Here is an 8,386-nt window from a genome sequence, read left to right on the forward strand (position 1 = left end):
GGAACACATAAACATCCATATCTTAGGCATTAACGAGCTGAAATGGCTGTTTTGTGAGCATTGGCCATTTGGAATCTGACAATCACATGGTTTACTATGCTGGAAATGACAAATTGAGGAATGTCATTGCATCCATCATCAAAAATAACATCTCAAGATCTATCTTGAAGTATAATGCTGTGTAAGATGGGCTAATATCCACAGGTATCTACAAATAAGATCAGGTAATAACATTATTATTGAAATTTATGCACCACCTACTAAAGCTAATGGTGTAATTGGATAATTCTACCAAATTCTTCATTCTGAAATTAATCAAACATGCAATCAAGATGTACTGATAATTACTATTAGAATGCAAAGATTGGAAATAATGAGGAAGGATCAGTAATTGGAAAATATGGCTTTGGTGATAGATATCATGCTGGAGACCATATGATAAAAATTTGCAAGACCATTGACTTCTTCATTTCAAAAAGCTTTTTAAAATAACATCAATGGAATAACTTAAAATGGAATACACAGAAATAAAATTGACTTCATCTGTGGAAAGGGACAATGAAAAAGCCCCATATCATCAGCCAAACAAGTCGAGGGCAGACTATGCCATCAATTGCTCATATAGAAGTTCAGGCTGAAGCTGAAGAAAAAAATTTTAATGTCCACAAGAACCAAAATATGACCATGAACATATTCCACCTGAATTTAGAGATAATCTGAATAATCAAATCTGAAGATTTGATGCATTAGACACTAAAAACCGAAGACCAGAAGAGTTGTGGGATGACATCAAGAATATCATACAAGAAGAAAGCAAAAGGTCATTAAGAAGACAAGAAAGAACAAAGAGACCAAATTGGTTGTTAGAAGAGACTCTGAAACTTGTTGTCCAGTGTATCGATGCTAAATCAAATGGAAGAAATGAGATGGTTAAAGAGCTGAATCAAAAATTTCAAAAAACAGCTCAAGAAGACAAACTCTAATATTATAATGAAATGTACAAACACCTAGAATTTGAAAACTAGAAGAGAAAAACAGGCTCAATATTTCTCAAGCTGAGGGAACTGAAGAAAAAATTCAAGTCTTGACGTGAAATATTGAAGGATTCTATGGGCAAAATATTGAATGATGCAAAAAGCATCAAAAGAAACTGGAAGGAATACAGAATCACTGTGCCAAAGAGAAATGCTCTATGTTCAGTCACTTCAAGAGGCAGCATAGGATTAGAAGCCAATGTTCCTGAAGGAAGAAGTCCAAGGTGCATTGAAAGCATTGACAAAGAACAAGACACCGGGAATGGATGGAATATAAATTGAAAACTTTCAACAAATTGATGAAGGACTAGAGGCACTCACTCATCAATGTAAAGAAACTTGCAAGACAACTAACTACCTGGCTAACTGACTTGAAGAGATCCATATTAAAGACCATTTCAAAGAGAGGTGACCCAATGAAATGGGAAAATCATCTGACAATATCATTAATAAGGCATCAATTAAAATTTTTCTAAAAATTCTACAAAAACTGCTGCAGTCATACATTGATAGAGAACTTTCAGAGGTTCAAGCTGGATTCAGAAGAGGATGTGGAACATCTGCTGACAACAGATGGATCTTGGCTGCAAGCAGAGAAGACCAGAAGGATGTTTACATGTGCTTTATTGACTATGCAAAGACTTTCAATTGTGTTGATCATGACAAACTATGGACAACATTGCAGAGATTGACTACTCTGTAACATTTAATTGTACTCATGAGGAACTTGTACATAGACCAAGAGACAGGTGTTAAAAAACAACAACAACAACAAAAAAGAATCACAAGGGGACAACCATTCAGTTTAAAATTAGAAAAAGTGTGCATGCACCAGGGTTGAATTGTTTTACCATGCTTACTCAATCTATATCCTGAGTAAATAATGAGAGAAAAAGTATTATATGAAGAAAAATGTGGCATCAGGATTGGAGGAAGACTCATTAAGAATCTGTGATGTGCAGATGATACAACTTGCTTGCTGTTGTATCATTTTGCTAGGATCAACTATCAACACTCATGAAAGCAGCAGTCAAGGAATTAAAAGATATATTGCATTAGGCAAATCTGCTGCACAAGACCTCTTCAAAGTGTTCAAGAGCAAAGATGTCAGTTTGAGGACTAAGGTGCACCTGACTCAAACAAAGATATTTTCAATAGCCTCATATGGATGTGAAAGTTGGACCGTGAATAAGGAAGACCATAGAAGAATTGCTGAATTTGAGTTATGGTTTTGGAGGAGAATATTAAAAGCACCATGGAGTGCCAAAAGAATAAACCATTCAGTGTTGGAAGAAGTACAACCAGAATGCTCCTTGAAAGCCAGTATGACCAGACTTCATCTCATATTGTTTCAGGAGGGACCCATCCCTGAAAAAGGATATTATGTTTGGCAAAGTAAAAGGTTGGAGAAAAAAAGGAAGACCCCCATTTAGATGGATTGGCACAGTGACAGCAGTAATGTGCTCAAAAGTAGCAGCAATTGTGAGGTTGGGGTAGGACTGGCCGTGTTTCATTCTGTTGTGCATAAGGTTGCTAATGAGTTTGTACTGACTCAATGGGACCTAACAACAATAAGGAAGATCTGTTAATACCACTATTATTCAAATTTACACACCAATCACTAAAGCCAGTAATGAAGAAATTGAAGAATTCTACTAACTTCTTCATTCTGAAATTGATCATACATGCAATCAATGCACTCAAGATGTATTGATAATTACTGTCAGTTGGAATGCAAAGGTTGGAAACGAAGCAAAAGATTAAAAAACATTGTTGTTTTTGAAGGATATAAAGATGCTTTGAAGCAGATTTGCCGAAAGCAATGTTATTGTTGTTGTTTGGTGCCTTTGAACTGGTTCTGACTCATAGTGTCCCCATGCACAACAGAGCGAAACAGTATCTGGGCCTGTGCCATCTTCACAATTGTTATGCTTAACTGTATTGCTATTGTCACTGTGCCAGTCCTTATCATTCATGGTCTTCCTCTTTTTCTGCAAACCTCCACTTTACCAAACTTGATGTCCTTCTACAGGGACTGGTCCCTCCTGATAACATGTCCTAAGTATGAGAGACGAAGTCTTACCCTCCTGGCTTCTAAGCCCCATTCTGGCTGTACTTCTTCCAACACAGAATATTTGTTCTTCTAACTGTCCATGATAGTTTCATATTCTTCTCCAACACCATAACTCAAATACAACTATTGTTCTACAGTCTTCTTTATTCATTCTCCAACTTTCATGTGTTTCTGTATATGAGCTACTGAAAATACCATGGTTTGTGTCTGGTGCACCTTAGTCTTCAAACAAATTTCGATGCTCTGAAACACTTTGAAGACATTTTGTGCAGCAGATTTGTGTAATACAATAAGTCATTTGATTTCTTGGTTGCTGCTTCCATTAGTGTTGAATGTGGATCCAAGCAAAATGAAGTGATGGACAACTTCATTCTTTTCTCTGTCATGATCCTATTTATTGGAATCATGGTGTGGAGCTATAGGATAAGCACTGGACTGGTAACCACAATGTCAGCAGTTCAAACCAAGCAGCCCCTCCTTGGAAACCTAGGGAGGGGGACAATACGCAAGAAGGGGGAGGGGAATGGAAGAACAAAGCAGATGGGAAAGCAATTGGCAGGTTTGCATGGGCTAAGTGGGACAGAGGTAAATAATGATGTGTGCACAACCTTGGAACTACAGGGCTCTGGGATACAGGGATTGAGACATGGTTGGAATGGGTAAAGGTGGGGAAATAATGCTAAGATGCTTGGCTGTCTTTTGAATCTTGGTTTCCCTGGCATACCATTATAAAGTAGACACTGGAGAGGGAGAGAAAGGAATAGCCAGAAATATCACCATAGAAAGCTTGTAAGTCCATCTTCTGCCTATAACTGATTTGAATACCTAAAATGTGGCTACAATGTGCTCAGTGAAGGAGGCTCCCTGAGGAACCTCTGCACTACATAAGACCATAGGTGGAATCTTGAATCCCATCCAGAATCTTCTGAGGTGGGAAATTTCCACTTGAAAGGCCAAGCAGACCAGCCTGGAGTGGCTAGAAGAACAGAAGATACTTCTTGAAAGAAAGACCAACAGGAAAAATACAAAACAATATAGGTAGTCTGACTGATTACCACAAGAACAAGCAAGTTGCTCGCCCAGGAGTCATCAAGGCAAGTGGTCAAGTCCCCTCAGGGCAAACCCCCTTCTAAGACTAAGACTCAATGGAAATACACGCTCTGATTGGTGGCCACGTTAGTCACCAATAAGGGGAAGTGAAAGAAAACAGCAATGAAGTTGCGAGCTAAGCCCTACAACGTTCAACTGACTCTTGTGAACCTGGGTGGAGACTTGGTTGGCCAGTAGTGTAGCAATACCCGGGGACTCTTGGGCTCAGAGTCAGTGCCATAGCCAAAGAGAACTAGAATGGAGAGTGAAGCGTCCAGCTGATTAGAAGAGAGGGCATATGCATAAGAACACCCACGCTTGCAGATAATACCCACTTGACCTGGCTTCAGTGACTGGATGATCAGAGCTCAACTAGAAGAAAGAAGGGGGGTGGGGGTGGAAAGGGCTAATCTGATACAATTTGATGAACTTAACTTATACCTATGGATGCAATAGCTCAAAAGAGGGAGCAAATCTTTACAACATGGATCATTCCCACCCCCTCCATACACAGAGTAAACAGGGATGGGCAACTTGGACATTGGTTATCCAAAATGGCGGTGGAGGGGATACAAAGGAAAGAAGTGACTGGCTTACAAGCTTTCAAGAGGGAACCTAGATCCAGAGTGTGTGGAGGAAGGTAGAATCTCCACTGAATAGTATCCAGTCTGTCTGGGTGGGGCTGATGAAAGGAGATGCAGATAGGTCTCTTGTGATACAACAGTGAATAATTGTTATCAGGACTGATTGTGAGGGTTGGAAATGTAAAGGTAGACATTTTGTAGCAAAAGGAGGGGAGTGATTGACTTTTCAGTCTAGGAGCAGAGGACCCTATGACCATCAAGGGAGAAGAGCACAGAGCGGGACCCTACCCAGAGAACCAGTGACGCCAGAGATAAAGGCAGATACGATGACGTAGAGAGATGGAGCCTAGACCCAGAGAGGGAGAGGGGCTGGGTGCTGAAGACCAGGTGGCAGACTTGCATGTTGGTTGATGATGCATGGAGGGGATTGCAACCATGACAATGAAATGATATATGATAGGATGAACGTAAAGCTAATGCTCTCCCATGTAAACTATCACATAATTCACAATAAAACATTTTTTTAAAAAAAGAAGAAGAGTGGTTCATCATCCCTATGAAGAATGAAAGAATTGTCTTTGACAATCCCATACAAGATTCATTTCCCCAAGTGTCCTTGTCTCTGTACTGAGCCACCCTGCAGTACAAGTCCAAAGCCCGACTAAGGGAAAAGGGAATTACCTGTGCATGTGGTTTATCAGCTGTGCAAACATGGCAACCACTTTTATTGAGAGCTTGCACTGAATATATAACCCATTCTACTCAAGTGTTCACACACCTATATTCTGTTTCTACTTCTAATGTTTGTCTTAGATCTTTTACCTCAATCACGTCTACTCTTTCAGGGTCATTCTTAAAGACTTCCTTAGAGGGGATAACAGGAAAAGGTCTGGGTTTGGCTCTGAATTCTGGGAAGTGATGATTTGGAAAACAAATAGACTCACAGGGTCCCATCTAGGGATGTCAGCCCCATTCCATAGACCCGGTTCGCTATAATTGAAATAAGCACTGGTTCCTCCAATTTTCCACAAGATAAAACTTGACACACATCTAATTTGATGGTTTGAGGGAAAGATGCTATAGTTACATCTACTATCAACATTATTGGCTGGTCCTAGGCAAAAGCCCTTTGCACCTCTCCCATGGTAATGATACATTTTAGCCATATTAGCTTCAAAACCCACCCCATCTTGTCAGGGACAGGTTAGAACTCCTGGGCCCTAGGCACCTCTTACTCTGGTTTTGTATCCACTCCTTTACTCTGAGTCTCCTCCTACTCAGCAGGTATTAAGGACGGGGGAAGGACATCTTTAGTCCAACAAGAATTGTTGTTGTTGTTGTTTAGGTGCCATTGAGTCGATACTGACTCATAGTGACCTTATGCAAAGCAGAAAGAAACACTGCCCGATCCTGAACCAACCTCACTACTGTTGACACGTTTGAGACTGTTGATGCTGCCACTTGGCCAATCCATCTCATTGGGGGTCTTCCTCTTTTTCTCTGACCCACCACCTTACCAAACATGATATCCTTCTCCAGTGACTGACCCCTCTCTCCTTACAAAAACGTTCTGAGTTTCTCGTAACAGTTCATCAGTGGGTTCTTTACTCTCTCCCTCAGTCTTTTTGTCTTGGTTTCCATCTTTTAAGGGAGAACATCTTCTGAACTGATTCTGCTCCCCCTACTGACCCATAAAGAGCATAGACTATCTCCTTCTGAGAAGGCCAAGTTCTATCGTTTACATGAAGGACTAGGGCCTGGCAGACCCAGTCCTCATTGGAACCAAATTAAGACCAGAACACAGATGGTGAATGGATTGGTTCCTTTGGCCAAATAAAACAACAATATTTTTATCTTTTTCCCGGATTGGGGATTGTCCCCCCAAGCCCTCAACATTCTCCCCAAAGGACTGACAGGAGGAATGTCTGTGGGAGTCTCTCCTGTTCCTTTCTTCCCTAGGCCTATAATTCTGTTACCCATTTTCTTTTGGTCTTGGTGTCTGATTTCCCTGGCATACTCAACTTCCCAAAATTTCCCCATGTTTGGGTACTCATGGAGATTTCTTGCATACAACCACGAGATTTCTCTTTGTCCTTCTCCGACCGACCGGAGTGGGATTCTGTACTCGCTTCGCATCCAAGATGCGTCTCAGACACACGATAACCCCTGAAAATGTCTGACCACCAGGGCAATACTTATAGTTCAATTTTCCTGCCCTGGCCTGTGCACAATTTCCTGGTCACCACAGTTACTCTCTTCTCAGTCCTCCACATCTCTCTTGTTAATTCTGATCACCTTTGAACAGTCTGGGGGTTGGGGGGGGGCGTTCCTTATTCTGGCTCTCGCTGGGAGGCAATCAACCCTGTGGAGTAGGCTGCCCAAACCAAGGCAGAACGCCTCTCCTATTCCAACAGGGCTGCTGCTCCAAGTAGGCAGAAAATTCCAGACAAGCTCCCAAATTTATGAGAACCCTTGTCTATACTGACAAACGCTCAAGCAATCCAAACTGTTCTCATTTTACAGGGAGTGAGGTTTCTTTATTTGATTTTGCAAAATCAGGTGCCCAGCCCGGTAGACATGGACAGACGCCAGCTTTTTTTATTTTTTAACACTCAGGTATATATAATAATTTAAACTACCAAAGGGCACATTCTGCAAGTCTTCTTCCTGGTGGACAGCTCTCAGTCCCTCTCTTTCCATGGGTCTGGAGTCCTCACCTGCTCCCTCTTTCCATGACCCCATCTCTGCCTCCATCTCTGGATAATGTCTTGCATTCCGCTTGTGCTCTTCTCACCTGATGGTCCTAGGCTCCTCTGTTTCTGAACCATAAGATTAACTACTCTATTTTGTTACAAAACTTCTACCCATACAATTGTGACAGTCACAATTAGTCATGATAACAATTACTCATTATTGAATCATAAGAATCTTATCCCCTTTTATATTATCTCTCTTTTAACCAGACCCATCTTTGTTGTTGTTGTCAAGTGCCATTGAGTCGATTCTGACCCATAGTGACCCTGTACAGGGTTTCCAAGGAGTAGCTGGTAAGCTTGAACTGCCGACCTTGCAGTTCAAACGGCTTTGCAGTCTGGCACATTAACCCACAGCACCACACCAGGACTCCAGACCCATCTAGACAATATGAAAACTATTCAGTGGGAACTCTTTCTTTCCCCATACACTGTTAAACTAAGCTCCCCTTTGAAACCTTGTAAGCCAGTCACTTCGTGCCTTTATTGCTCCCTCATTTTAGGTAGACAATGTCTAAGTGGAGTCCTGGTGTGGCACTGCAAAGGTGTTTGAGCTGCAAGGTCGGCAGTTCAAGCTCACCAGCTGCTCCTTGGAAACCCTATACAGGGTCGCTATGGGTCGGAACGACTCAACGGCACTTCACAAAAACAATGTCTAAATTGCCCATCCCTATCTACCCTGTGTACAGAGGGGATAGCACTGATAACTTGGATGTGAAGAGTCCTTCCCACTCTGTAGTAATTTACCTTTGTTACCTCTCTGGTAGCGTAGTGGTTACGAATCGGGCTGCGAACCTTAAGGTCAGCGGTTCGAAACTACCAGCCGCTCCGTGGGAGAAAGATGAGGCTTTC

The sequence above is a fragment of the Chrysochloris asiatica genome, unplaced genomic scaffold (genome assembly GCF_000296735.1).
Source record: "Chrysochloris asiatica unplaced genomic scaffold, ChrAsi1.0 scaffold00255, whole genome shotgun sequence".
NCBI lineage: Eukaryota > Metazoa > Chordata > Mammalia > Afrosoricida > Chrysochloridae > Chrysochloris > Chrysochloris asiatica.